Source organism: Sus scrofa, chromosome 1, assembly GCF_054392235.1.
Source record: "Sus scrofa isolate SSC_HxYL_T2T_F1_AM1 chromosome 1, Sscrofa_HxYL_maternal_Yorkshire_Landrace_v2.0, whole genome shotgun sequence".
In the NCBI taxonomy this organism is placed as follows: domain Eukaryota; kingdom Metazoa; phylum Chordata; class Mammalia; order Artiodactyla; family Suidae; genus Sus; species Sus scrofa.
In genome coordinates this window covers 209,336,586-209,351,342 of record NC_139383.1, presented here as the reverse complement: position 1 = coordinate 209,351,342, position 14,757 = coordinate 209,336,586, and the positions used below count along the sequence as shown (strand labels likewise).

At 35.9% G+C, this 14,757-nt stretch overlaps 1 protein-coding gene across 1 annotated transcript in view; it reads left to right on the top strand.

Moving 5' to 3' along the window:
• The window catches only part of LOC146406973 (uncharacterized), a 345,508-nt gene extending 331,068 nt beyond the window's left edge, over positions 1–14,440 (top strand). The window contains exon 5 of the transcript XR_014832201.1: positions 12,158–14,440. The gene's annotated coding sequence lies outside the window, so the exon portion shown is untranslated. The remainder of the gene's footprint in view (positions 1–12,157) is intronic.
• The last annotated feature ends 317 nt before the right edge of the window (positions 14,441–14,757 follow it).

Below are 14,757 nucleotides of genomic sequence, written 5' to 3'. Positions count from 1 at the left end.
ACAGCTGAAAGGAACTGTAAAACCTATAGGCTCAAAATTGATAATTACATAGATATATAAAATTAACAATGCTATGTAGTCAAATGCAATTCCACTCATTTCTTTGTGTTATACATTTTATCTATGATGATAAATGGGTGTGTTTTATTATGTTTAAAATGATGTGGGGTAGAGCCTCCAGTATTGAGTTCCCAGAGCTGCTGAAGTTACAACACTGTATACCACTGGTTGGTTTGTTTTGGATAAAAGGTAGCTCATTAGTCTCACACTCATTCCTCAGGCTCTTGATGGCCAGATTCCAGAACAGCAGGAGTTAAGTCTTTCTTGTTCCTAGTCGTTTAGGTCAGCAGTTGGTAAACCTCATGGAATAACATGGACCTTCCCTCTCTGTTAAGTTCTGATGTAGCCTAGTATAGTCTTTTCCTTTTTTTTCTTTTATTTGGTCAGATATGTTCACACATTTATGTTTCCTGAAATTATTTTCTACTTAGGGATTATCTTTTACATAGTGTATCATATACTTCACATACTTAATGGAGACTCTCCTGATGCAGTTTGATTCTTATCTTGACCTCTGGGAAAAATTTACCCTAGTGATGGAGACATGAGACCTCTGGCTCCAGAACTCTTAGATCAGCCTTAAGTCAATTCTGCTTCTGGGTTCTCCTCTTCAATGCCCCACCCTTGCTTTCTCTCTCTTCTTAGAGAAGCTGCTTTCTCCCTGGTTCAGTATTTGGCTAGACAGTTATTAATGTGGGTTATGGCAGTGCATTGTCTCTTCTGGAATTGGAGACTTACGTTTTGACCCTGGCCAGTCAATCTATAAAAGTGTGTCATGCATTTCAATGGGAACCGGATAGAGAGTAGGACTGGATCTGAATGGAATACACATGTGAATTGTGATTCTAATGGAAGCTCAGTAACAGCACCTTGGTACTAAAGGAAAGCTTTGATTATTAATGAAACCATTTTCTTGGCTTTTTTACTATTTATTTATTTATGTCATCCACCGATGGAAGATTTGTCAGTTGGTTGAGATGTTTGTGGGAATGGAATTTTCTTTGCTCCTCTTCTTTTTTGATGTTTGGCTTCCTTTGCAAAGAGATACTGATTTTCCTCTTGGATTCACATGTGCATCTTCCTCATTTCCAGTGTTCATATGAGGAAGAAAGCACAACTATGGTACTGGGGAGTATATGATGAGCTACTTAGCTATTTATGGAATCTTTTCTGGCATTTAATAATCCTTAGTATATTGTTGAGAATGGAGTCTACTTTGTGGCTTCAACCAACTACCTTTTTAAAAAATATATTGGGATGGGAGTGAGGCCAAGTAAGCTGAAGCAGAGAAATTATGCCTTTTAATCATAATTTCCTAAAACCATGGTTGTCCTTACCTTCTGATGTCCAGGTGGTTAGCTGGTGTCCTGTTATCCAAACATCAATTACTCAGCTCGGAAGCGATTTAGATTTAAAGCAGAAATCACACCATTCTCTAATTATGGCTATTTGATCAATGATCTTGACATTTTTACATTTTCAGTGAGGGAGAAAATCTAGTTTTAAGATTTGCCCTTTAAGGAATTAGAAAATTAAAAATTAATCTGATTGAATGTTGCATGTCTACAAAAATGAAAATTCCAGATGTCATTCCAGCCATTAAAGGACAGGTGTTTCTTTTTTAAGACCTGACATAAACAATGAGTACCAGCTTTTATATTTTTATAACACCTTGGGATGAAAAGTTTAATTTTTTTGTCGAAAAGTTTAATTTTTTTTCAAAAAATTCCAGATAACCTCATGTAGCTAATAGGGTTGAAAAACAAAGCAACCTCTGATGAATGGGTATTGCCAGTTAAAAAGATTTCCCTGAAGTGTTCTATGCTTCATGGGACATTCAATGGCAAGTTACATATTAGACAGTGAATCGCAGTTTTCTAATACAATACTTGAGTTATAATTTTTACATATGGAATGGTATGTAATTTATAAAGAGTCTGCTTGATAAATGGGATTCTGTCTCAGATTTAGAATAAAACAATCTTCTAATTAAATGCTAATTTGGGACTTATTTTGAGGACTCCTGTGATCTCATGTTCCTATTCATTATTTTGGTTCCCATCCTCAACTTCAAAGATGTGAAACATGGAATGTTAGAAAAAGACATACTTTGGAATTACAAGGATATTAGATTGAATATTATCTTTGATTCTTACTAGGAATGTGACAGTGGGCAATTTAACAACTCAGAGTAAAATTTTTCTCACAATATTGCTATGATTTAATAGCAATAGCTCAATAGTATATATTCTAGTTCCTTTAAGGCAATACTACATATGAGAAAATCAAGTCTTAGGCTAAGAAGTTCTTTTTTTTTTTTAATGATTTCTATTTTTTCCATTAATAAGTAGTTCTTCAAATTTAATACAGTAAGTGCAAAGAGTCAATATTCAAACTCAGACCTCCATTTCCCTTTGTGAAGTGGTACTAAATTCTTTTGCAAGGTTGTTATGAGAATTTAATGAGATAATGTAGTATTTTCCCAGGCGCTATGTAGATGCTCTGTAAATTTTGGAATCATATTTGACATTCTTTTCAAATTTTTTAATTTAAAAAATATTGGAATATAGTTAACTTACAAAGTTGTGTTAATTTCAGGTGTATAGCAAAGTAAATGTTACACATGTACATATATCCATTCTTTTTCAGATTCTTTTCCCATATAGTTTATTACACAGTATTGAGTGAATTTCCCTCTGCTGTATAGTAGGTCCTTATTACCTGTTTAGTTTATGTATAGTAGTGTGTATATATCAATCCCAAACCCCTAACTTATCCCTGCCCCTCCCACATTTCCCCTTTGGGAACCTAAGATAAGTTTGGTTTTGAAATCTGAGTCAGTTTGTTTTGTAAGTTCTATTGTATCAATTCTAGTAGATTCCACATATTCATGATCTCATATGGTATTTGTCTTTCTCTTTCTTCACTTAGTTTGATAATTTCTGGGCCCATCTATGTTGCTGCAAATGGCATTATTTCATGATTTTTTTATGACTAATATTCTTTATTTTCTACTCCTAGTCATTTTCTAACAACTGCTTTTGTATCTCCTTTAGCCTTCTTTTCCTCTTCATCTCAGTCTTACTGTCCTGATTCATAATATTTTTTATTGGCATTGTTTTCTGTGGCCCTCCTCCTTAGCATTTTATCTCTTTTCCCTTAACTGCATATCCTAAGAATAATCCTAAGATAAGCATTTTGGTCATATGACTATGTAGGAAACCTAGACTAACTCCTCTAAACTTAAAAAGCAAAGTTTTAATTTCTTGGCATGACTTTTAGGGCCCTCCACAAAGTGGCCATGTACTACTTCTTTAAACTTAATTATACTCCATGGCTGCAAACTTAACTAGTCTCATTTCCCTGAGCAGGGTGTGTGTGCATGTGTCTATTTTTTGTCTCTCTAGTATTGCACATACTATGATTTCCATCTGCTGTATCTTCCCTTCCTTCCCGTTCCTGCTCCCTCTGCTGCCTGCCAATTCCACCCACAAGTCTTACAGGACCAGTTGAAAAACTACCTCTTGCACGATGCCTTTTCTGCCCTTAGCCAGAATCTTCCTTCTCTTTCATGCCTAGGACCTCAAAATTCTATTATGTTACTTTACAGAGTTTTTTTTTTTTTTTTTGTACTAAAATTAGTTGTATCCGCATCATCCTCTACTGTTAACTTTAACCTCTATGAAAAGAAACACCATGCCTAGTTCATCTTTTTATGTTCCGAGCATCACCACATATAATACATTATATATAGTAGAACTTTTTTTTTTGCCTTTTCTAGGGCCTCTCCCATGGCATATGGAGGTTCCCAGGCTAGGGGTCCAATCGGAGCTACAGCTGCTGGCCTACACCACAGCCACAGCAACGCCAGATCTGAGCTGCATCTGCGACCCACATCACAGCTCATTGCAACACGGGATCCTTAACCCACTGAGCAAGGACAGGGAACGAACCCACAACCTCATGGTTCCTAGTCAGATTCATTAACCACTGAGCCACGATGGAAACTCCTATCTAGTAGAACTTTGATGAGTTGAAATAAACAGAAGCTCAAAAGGGACACACTCTGGAGTAAGGCAAAGAGCAAAAGCTTTGGAAATAGGCAGATCCAATTTAAATAGCAGTTGAGAGCTTAATTAGGCCTCAGCGTCACATCTGTAAAGTGGGACAATAGTTTCTATCTCATGATTGTTGGAAAGATTTAATAATGTATACTAATAGCCAACATTTCAGTATGTGTCAGGCCTTGTTCTTATTGCTTTGCATATATTGATTCATTTGATCCTTATAATAGCCTTATGAAGTAAATGCTATTATGGTCTTGTTTTTGGCATAAGCAAGCTTAGGCATAGAGGTATTAAGTATCTTGCCCACAGTTCTATAGCTAGTAAGTGAAGGAGCAGGGATTTGAATCCAGGCAGTCAGGCTATTAGAAGGCAAGTGTTTAAGCACTGCATGCTCTCTATAAGTTGAAAGGGGGGTTATTACATTCACTGATTCAGCAAGTGCTTGTACTAGAGGTCAGTGTTCCATTCAGTGTGTGTTTCTGTCCACAATACACCATCAGTATCATGAGGGAGGTGGGCAGCAGGTAAGCACTTTCAGATGTCCTGTGATAGCAGTATTTACAAGCATGCTGTGGGAGAACAAACATAATTACTATTTGCTCAAGGTTTTCTAAGAACGTTCTCACTTTTCAAGGGGAATTTATTTTTCTTGTTTTTGATGCCATAACAATTAAGTGATTTAGAGAAATCCTAACATGAGGTTTAGAGTTCTAGGCACTAAACAGTGTATGCTTCACAAAGCCACATATTTATATCATTTTCTCTGTTACTTAGGTCTTTGACTTTGAAAATCAGATGGGGTTCTTCATGGACTATGGTCTGTACATCAGATGAAAGCTTAGGCAAGATTGTTTTGATACTCTCCCATTCAAACCCTAGTAAAGAAGTTTCTCCTATTTGAAACAAAACATGTGTGAGCAAGTTTACTCCTTGGTCTTGTATTCTAAGTTAAATATTCTCAAACGATGTGAGAAAAGTAGCTCTTTGGCTGTGTGCCATAGAACTTAATGTCTTCAATTGTTCATAGTAAGATTTTTTTTTTCTCCACTCCATCACCAATAACTATCCTCAAAATAACAAAACAAAAAGAAATATATTCCAGTACCACTTACCCAGTCTAATTTAAGGTGAAATCTTACACATACATACACCCCCCCGCCCCCACCCGCCACAGAGTTTTCTGGCAACCAGCCAGTTACCAAGTACCTGTTTGGCAGGTAGCTCATTTCCTTTCAGAATGTGAGATGTACAAAAATAAACTTTAAAGGAGAAGGTGAGAGATAGGAAAGAGACTAAAGAGAAAAGGTCTCGTTTAGTATAGGTACATCCTCAATGCTTGTCATAACTGCTTGTCCTTTTTATACCACTAGTTTGCATGTTTATCATGGCTCTAGGCATTTTGATTCGAAATTTCACACTCAATCTCTCGGTGTTTTTTTTTTTTCTTTTTCTGTCTATAGATGTTATCAGAGAGAGGGGAATTCTACTTATTGTTTAATAAGTTTGTGAGAAATGGCAACATCCCTAGGAGTAATATGTTAGACTACTCAGAATTACTGAGAAGTTGGGATTACTCCAAAATCTCCCCCAGGAAGGATGGGAGTCCTTCCCAAGGATTTAAAAAATGTGATTGTCATATCTAAGACTGGAAAAGAGTGTCAAAATAACAAAAGAGAAGAGGAAAAAAAATAGGTCTTTTTTTCTGCTTGGTGCAGTGGTTTTTTGCTCCTCATTTCCCAAACTCCAAGTTCAAGTGTTAGGTATGACTAGATAAAGTGAGGTGAAGGGCAGCATCATGTGTCTCAAAGGAATAGTGCTATCTAATCTAAGATGAATATTAGAATAATTTTAGGTATTTCAGAAAAAACAAATTTCCAGGGCCCCACTCCAAATACACTGATTCTGTTGATCAGTGGTAGAATATGTAATTTTGAAGAAATTACCTGCTGACTTTAATGATGAGCCATTTTTAAAAACCATTATAATCATGAATTAGGTATTTTTGAAGTTCCACATGATTATACTGTGCAGTCAGGAAGGGGAACTACTGATAGAGCAATTGGAAAGTTAGATGTAGGGGTAAAACTATAGATGAGTATAGATTACTGGAGTAAATTAAATAGAGATACTTAAAGACAATAGAAAGAAGGTTTGGAGTTAGTGATGTATGAAGCCCTTTCTTTAAAATTCTGAGGCCGTAGGCACTAAGATCAGTAATCCTACAGTATTTTTTTTTTTTTTTTTTTTTTTTTTTTTTTTTTTTTGGCTGTGCCTATAGCATATGAAGGTTCTAAGGCCAGGGATTGAACCTGCACCCAGCTGTAACCAGAGCCACAGCAGTGATAACACTGGATCCTTAACCCTGCAATATTTATTTATCACCTCTCTATGATATACATTTGGATTCTAGTATAACTATACTAGTGTGGCTGTCAGAGATGAGAAATGTTCTAGGCACTGGGCAGATAGAATAAAAGGCTAAGTGGTGACCATATTTGTCTAAAAATGAGGGAGAAAGGTGATGTGAAAGAAGGGATGGCATTCCCTTTTACTGACAAAGTACTATGTGACAAATATTTTGCTGCCTTGTATAGCACTACTGTAGAAATTGTAGTAGTAGCTAATATTTTTATGGTCTTTCATGTGCCAGACACTGTTCTTGAGTATTTTATGAGTATTAACCCATTGCGTCCTTAAAAAAAATTAAAATTTGAGACTCTTATGTTCCCCATTTACAGATGAAGCAACTGAAGCCCAAGCAGATTCTGAAACTTGCTCCAACATCATAGAATTAGATAGTGGCCAAGTTAAGATTCAGCCTAGAAGTGTACTTTTCCTGACTCCCTGCTTTTAACAGCTTGTCTTCATAAATGGACTGAGGTAAAGGCTCTAGAATTTGGGTATAGAAAGAAAGACTGAATTGCTTTTGAGGAAAACATGCAGTTCTAGACATTGATGATCACATGATTTGTTGGTGTGATTTTCTTAAGCCAAAGACGTGGACAAAGACAACATTCATATGTAAAATTTCAAGAATCAGGAGTTCCCCGATGGCCTACCAATGTAAGGATTCAGCATTGTTTTGTTACTGCTGTGGCTCAGGTTTGATCCCTGTCCTGGGAACTTCTGCATGCCATAGATGCGGCCCAAAAAAAAAAAAAAAAATTGCAAGAATCTTATTTAATTATTGATATCAGCGCTTTAAATTTATTAGTTGCCTAATTTATTTTCCTGTAGCCTTCATTCATAGTCTATATACAAATCTCCTTTTAGATATTTGGCTTTTTTGTTGAATTTTTGCCTTCCACATGCAATTTTTCTACTTATCACCTCAGACGAAAAACACTTAAAGGTCAAAGAAAACAAACAAGCCCTCTGTGACATCAGTCAGAACAATGTAACAGACAAGATCCATCTTTATTTATTCCTTTATGGCACATAATATATTCACTTTTACTATCTCCAGTTTGCTCATCTGTCTTGTCATTGTGAACTTACCAAGATCATTGGCATAAAGGATAAGGATAAACCTGTTTTATGTGCATTTCCTGGCTATCAGCTGGCTAGATATACTACACCCTTTAATATTATAAACAAGCAAGCAAATCAAACTAACAAACAGAAATCCTGCCACCACCGTCATGAACTGGCGACCATGTACATTTTGGTAGAAATCCCATCCATCACCCCACCCCTGAGAATTCCTGTATAGTTTAAGTTTCTCTTAGTCACCTTTGCCCTGATTTCTTATTTTCCTGTGACTTTTAAAATCTCTCCTGTGTATCTCATTCCTGTGACTTCCTGCAATCAGTATCAATTCTATCCTTGCAGTTTTGCTAAAATACATTAACAAAGGCATTTCTTCAAAATTTTATTGAGGACTTAGGGGTATCAGAAGTTGGCTATGTTGTTTCCCAGATCTGTCAACAAACTACATTTGTATTTTATTTTTATTTATTTATTTTTACTTAAAAAAACTTTTTTGTTATAGTTGATTTAGAATGTTCTGTCAATTTCTGCTGTACAGCAAAGTGACCCAGTTATACATATCACAAGTGACTGGATATAGTTCTCTGTGCTGTAGAGCAGGACCTCATTGCTTATTTACTCCAAATGCATTAATTTGCATCAATAACCCCAAACTCCCAGACCATCCGACTCCCTCCCCCTCCCACTTGGCAACCATAAGTCTGTTCTCTATGTCCAAAATTTGTTCCTGTTCTGTAGATAGGTTCATTTGTACCACATTTTAGATTCTACATATGAGTGATATCATATGATATTTGTTTTTCTCTTTCTGACTTTACTTACTATCAGAGTCTCAGTCATGTTGCTGCAAATGGCAATATTTTGTTCTTTTTTATGGCTGAGTAGTATTCCATTGTGTATATGTACCACATCTTCTTAATCCATTCATCCATCAATGGACATTTAGGTTGTTTCCATATCTTGGCTATTTTGAATAGTGCTGCAATGAATATAGGGTGCATATATCTTTTTTAGGGAAAGTTTTTTCTGGATATGTGCCCAGGAGTGGGATTGCTGGATCATATGGTAGTTTATATTTAGTTTTCTGAGGTACTTCCATACTGTTTTCCATAGTGGTTGTACCAATTTACATCCCACCAACAGTGTAGGAGGGTTCCCTTTTCTCCACATCTTCTCCATCATTTGTTATTTGTTAACTTGTTAATGATGGCTATTCTGACTTGTGTGAGGTAGTACCTCATTGTAGTTTTGATTTACATTTCTCTAATAATTAGTGATGTTGAACATCTTTTCATGTGCCTACTGGCTATCCGTATGTCTTCTTTGGAGAAATGTTTACTTAGGTCTTCTGTTTACCATTTTAGATGCCTTTGTTTTTAAAGTCCCCAGGCATTACTGCCACAGGTATTTCTCAATGATTATCTTTCTCTCAGGGTCTTCAACTTTGTGCTCCTTGAACAGGCATTTTCTGCTCTTCTTGGATTGTGCCACAGGTACCAAATTCTCATCTTCTATTTTTCCATGTCCCATTTGTGGATTCTTGAAGAAACAGACAAACTTGATCTGCTATCATTAATGCTCCTAGAACCAGGATGGATCCATTTCAAAAGGATAAGCTTGTATAAGTTCCAACTGCAGAGAGAGTGAAAGCATGAAGTGTTGTGGAAAATGTTTACATCTTCCTCTAGGTATGAGTAATTTTGTAGGCTTGCTACTATTTTAAATTATTTCTTTTAGGAAATAAAGTAAGCAAGTCTCTCAATGCACATGAGAAATAAAAAGCTATAATTGAAAGATACTCTGTACAATTATCCTGGTTACGAAATAAAGCATTGAATCACCTCACCACCAGGGCAGGTTATGTTCATGGATCTTGACTGTGGAGTGACCTCTCTTTGCCTATCTTAATTCAGAAAGCAGAGGTTGTTACTATTTGGATTTTTCTGACCAAAATGAAGAAGTGTTTCTAGCATATTACTGGGACAACAGCATAGATAATATCTGATTATTCTTTAATATTCATTTGAGTAGAAAAGTAAAAATACTTTCAGTGAAAAAGAATTTGACTGGTATCTGTGTCTTGGAGTTCTAAATCTCTTACTCATGCATTATAATAGGAACCAACTAATTATATAGGGCATTGGCAAGGAGAAATCTTCTCTGATATTTGGCTAAGAATCCTTGAAACTTCCCCCAAGCCTCAAATTCAAAGTCCAACTTATTTTTATCTGCAAAGTAATTCAGATCTCCCTCATTTCTTCCTTACCTCCTAGTCCTTTCCCTGGGCTAATTCTCCCACATTAAAACCACCCATCTAGATGTTTTGTGAAACTAAAATTAAGTTCTCAGCATTTGATTCATTATGTAGCTTTCTATAAATAACAGCTTTACCCTCAGTGCTCCAGGATGCTGCTTTACTGCAAAGCCTGCTTACATTGTAAGTGGTAGCCTCCTCTGACCCACATTTTGTTACACTGGTTCACTGGTTGTAAACCTCCTCTTCCTTCTCTTCATTCTCCTTTTGATTATTCATTTTTTAGCACTTTGCTACTCTGTTTAAATATTCTTATCTGTAAGATCAGAAGTCCTCATTAAGAAACATTTGCTGAACCAAACCAAAGGAAAGAAAAAAAGTGAGCACAGGAGATGTAGCTTCAACATTTGGACTTCCAAAAGGGAGTTGAGGAGGATAGCAAGCTCCCCTGCTGCCCTCTGTGTTTCTTGGCCCAGTTAGTTCATTTGATGAAATGCACTAAGTGAATTGATCTCATACTATTATTGGGACAGCATGAACAATGAGGAGTTTTAAATAATGAAACGTTTGTATTATAAATTTTGTTGAGGTACACAAAGCTTATGGTTGTGCAAAATATTTTAATTATAGTAAGTGAAAAGCATATTCTTTATATAACCATTCTTGTGAACGTTTGTTTTAGAATTTGATTATTTGGAAGTATCCCTTCAAATGAAAGGAGAGGTTTCATTTTTATTTTAACATAAAAATGACAAACAAGTCTATGAAGCATCTATTATCACCTTTTTTTCTCCTCATTCTTTGATGTCCTAAAAAGTATTAAACTTGCTTATATTTTTTAGAATTATAACTGCAATACATTTTTCTCCACATTGCCTTATTGTTTACACATAGTACAAACATGCCAAAAACCCATAGTCAAAGCCATCCTACTTGTTGCTGGACTGTTGGCATTGGCCTGGTAACAATTTTTTTTTTCACATTTAGAGAGTTAATATCTTTATTTTTCTACTTATTTTTTTTTTTCACCAGCTGGTTCTAAATGGAAACAAACAAACAATCCATACACACACAAAAACCCAAGCAGAAGTTGAAGTTTATAAGTAGATAATAGTAGGGGAGGAGTTCCGTCGTGGTACAATGGAAAAGAATCCGACTAGGAACCATGAGGTTGCAGGTTCCATCCCTGGCCTCGCTCAGTGGGTTAAGGATCCGGTGTTGCTGTGAGCTGTGGTGTAGGTTGCAGATGCAGCTCGGATCTGGTGTTGCTGTGGTGTAGGCCAGCGGCTGCAGTTCTGATTAGACCCCTAGCCTGGGAAACTCCATATGTTGCGGGCACGGCCCTGAAAAACAAAGACAAAAAAAAAAAAAAAAAAAAGGAAATAATAGGGGAAGTTTCCATAAAGCCAATTCACTAATCTTAATCCTAAATCTGTCCTAAGACAATGCTAAATATTTTACTGAATTTCCAAAGTAAATATGACAGTAGAGTAAGAGGGAGGTTCAAAGCAATAGATGAATTTGTAAAAGTCCCTGAAACCCAAATAAAGGAAAGTAAATTGTGGTTAGTGAGAAGAAATAATAGCCCTATTAAGTGGGGGTAAATAACTTTAGCAAGTATTCATTACCTATGTAGGGTATGTATTCATTACATATGTAGGATATGTATTCATAAAATCAGTGCATTCCATTTGCTACTTTTCTAAAATACTCTGGAAAATAGAGGCTTTCCAAGGTATCACTCTTAATGAATTAGTTTTCATCCTTTAAATATTTACTTAATAATATAAGCAAAATAATGATCAAATGGTGGTTTTAATGATGACAGTATTGGAACTCATTTAATAAATCTTTTATCCAGATTGATATCAGTCAAGGGCCCAGAATAAACAAACAAAAAAATCTTAAGGGTTAAAATCTCTTCAAAGGAATCTCTTTTCTGGTTGCAAATAAAAGCAGATTTAAAATTCTCTGAGTGTTCAGAAGTCAATTATTGCCAATTTCATGGGCTCTTCATACATGGTATTTTCATTTAGCAGATCCAGCTTTATTCCACCTGCCAAAAGCCCATAAAATGGCCCTTTTCCATCTGGTAAATGTTCCATAATGAAATTAGAAGTGTTGGAAAACAATGGAAGTCTATGGACATATGTATACTGTGACTGAAATGTGAAAATTTGTCAATGATATCTGGTGTAAATTACTTATTTCAGGACCAGAGTTAATGCTTCTAGACCATTAAAACTCAAGTTTCTATATCACAGCTGGTGTCATTTCCTACCCCCAGGTAGAGATAATTCAAACCCTTCAACAAGAATAAGAATCTTCAGACTGCAAAACAGTGGTTCTTAAATATTTTTGGTGTCATGACCCTTTGGAAGATGAAATGAAAACTATAGAACAGTCAACCCAGAAAGAAGATGCCATGCAAAAACTCAGAAGAAATTTGAGCAGTTAAAACAAGCAAACAAACCCTATTCCAAATGGTTTTAGAAAGAAAGGTTCTGCAGAGTCCCTTAATGCATTTAGCATTTCTCAAAAGTAAGCTCTTAAGTCCAACATAGAAATTTAAATACTTTTCTATAGGTTTATTTACCAACTCTATTTATTATATCACTGACTTTTCCCCCTTTGAAGGTTCAAATAAAGTTCTCTTATAATTTCTTCTAGTCTGTGAATGGGCCACAAAAGACATAGTTGAACTAGTAAAAAATGTTTTACTTTTTCCAATGTATGGAGAAAAGAAAAAAATATATATAACTAAATGTATGTGTCCACATGCATACCTAGGTGTAATTCAGAGAAGGTGACCTTGGATATGCATAAGTATATAGGTAAGAACCTGAAGAAACTATATGGATTGTTAATTTATGAAATGTAATATATATGGTATGCTAGTTCCCTGCCTCCTCTGAAAACAATAAGACTCTTCTGAGTCATGACAATTTTTATTGTTTTATCAAATGTTCTTAATAGAAGTAAAATGATATCCAAGGGCATAAAGAACTTTGTAATGGTAACAGAGGTGGAAAAATTCTGATAGAGAAGAGGACAACAGGATGATGCTAGGCAAAAATAGAGTGTACTAAAATGATTAGTTACTCTTCCTAAAACAGGAGATAGGCTTTTTCAGAAGATGTTTCTGGAGATTTCAGTCTGGTTTACATTTAGTTTCTCAATTCATTCCTAAGCTCAGTGAATCATTTCTTAAAAGATTCTGTAGTATGCTATTTTCTATCCATATGGAGAGCACTGTCAAACAAGTGGTTTCTTTTCCGCTCTGAGGCACTGGTTTTACAGGGTGATGGCAGAGAGAAGTCCTTTCAGACTCTGGGAAATCATGAGATTATCTGCATTGGCAGCTGCTTGGGAGATCATACTTAACAGTAGATTGCCACCATCATTTCTCTTGATTCACAGCATAGAGAATTCTAGCTCACTTTGAAGCCTGTTCAAAATACTCTTGTCCATCTATTTCACCCCCAAGCTCATTTTTTAGACCTGCCCTTGGTTAGCTTTGATTGACAGAGAGGCTTTGGAAACCATTGAAATCTTACTTTAGAAAGGGTTGAAATCTTACCTCTCTGAGTTCTTCAGTCTCTGTTTGGAGACCAAAGGCTCTATGTCAAAAGACTTGCAGATACCTGTGCTTGAATCTGGGGCTTCTGTGGCAGATTTACAACCCTTGGGTTATTTGAAGTTTCCAGGTTAAGACCTGATGGAGCAAGGGACATGGAGAGGTGGCTATAATATGGACAATACACCTGTAAATTTTTCCCAGAAATAAGAATAGCTTCTTGGTCTGTCATAGTTAATACAAAAATAGAGTAATACAAATGAAGACTTAAATTGATGAGGCACATGTGTAAATTGATAAAGGAAGTTTGATGCATCATAACATTGAAATTTATCTAAATTCAATATTGTTAAACATTCTTAAAGATCAGATGAATTATACATGAAGTATATGGATTATTTGTCCCTGGCAAACAATGGTGACATTTCTGTCTGTCACTTAGTATGACAAGGTTAGCATGTTTTATTCAAAACTTTTAAACAGTAAAATGATTTGTATGCATTACTCTTTCTTTGGACTGTCAGGGAAAGCAGAAAGCAACACAGTTATTCTATGACATTGAGTCAGTGTGTGCATAAAAAAATGACAGAACAGAATTGCCTCCGACATCTATAAAGCTCATACTTTTGCTTTCCAATCATTTGGTAGAAAAACAATAAAACCATAAAGACAAGTATTTCCCTTTCACCCCAAAGAAACATGCCATTGTATATTGAAATATAAATATGATATTTGTGATATAATAGATATAGAATATTCATGAGTGGGAATAGATCTCTGGAAATAGGATGCTTTGAGTTTTAAAGAGATTTAATGACAGATTTTTTTTTTCTTCAATAAATGAGTCAGACCGTGTTGTTACTTTCAATGTTAAATGCTCTGCAGTGATGAGCTAGGACAGTAATTTTTGAGATCTCTGGATTTTTTGCTCTTTGTGTATGTAGGACGGGCATATAGAAAGAAATAGAATAAAAGGTGTTGTTCAAGCCTAAAGAGGACTTTGGTAAGTGTGGTTTCTGTCACAGCTGTCTGACACTGGAGGGTATCAAAGTTAAGTCCTGATAGACTAAGTCATAGAGGAGAGGAAACTCCTGAATCAGCTCATTGACCCCTGTGCCCCGCGCTCCCCACCCCCAACCCCTGGAACACTAGGGGAACATGCACTTGACTATTGCTGTGCTCTTCCTCCTTCTCCCATGAGGTTCTATAGCAGATGTACATTTTGGGGAGACGATGCCAGGTTGGAATAAGGTGGGATTTGGGGATCTGGTGCAGTATATACATCCAGGGACAGAGAAAACCTGAGACTT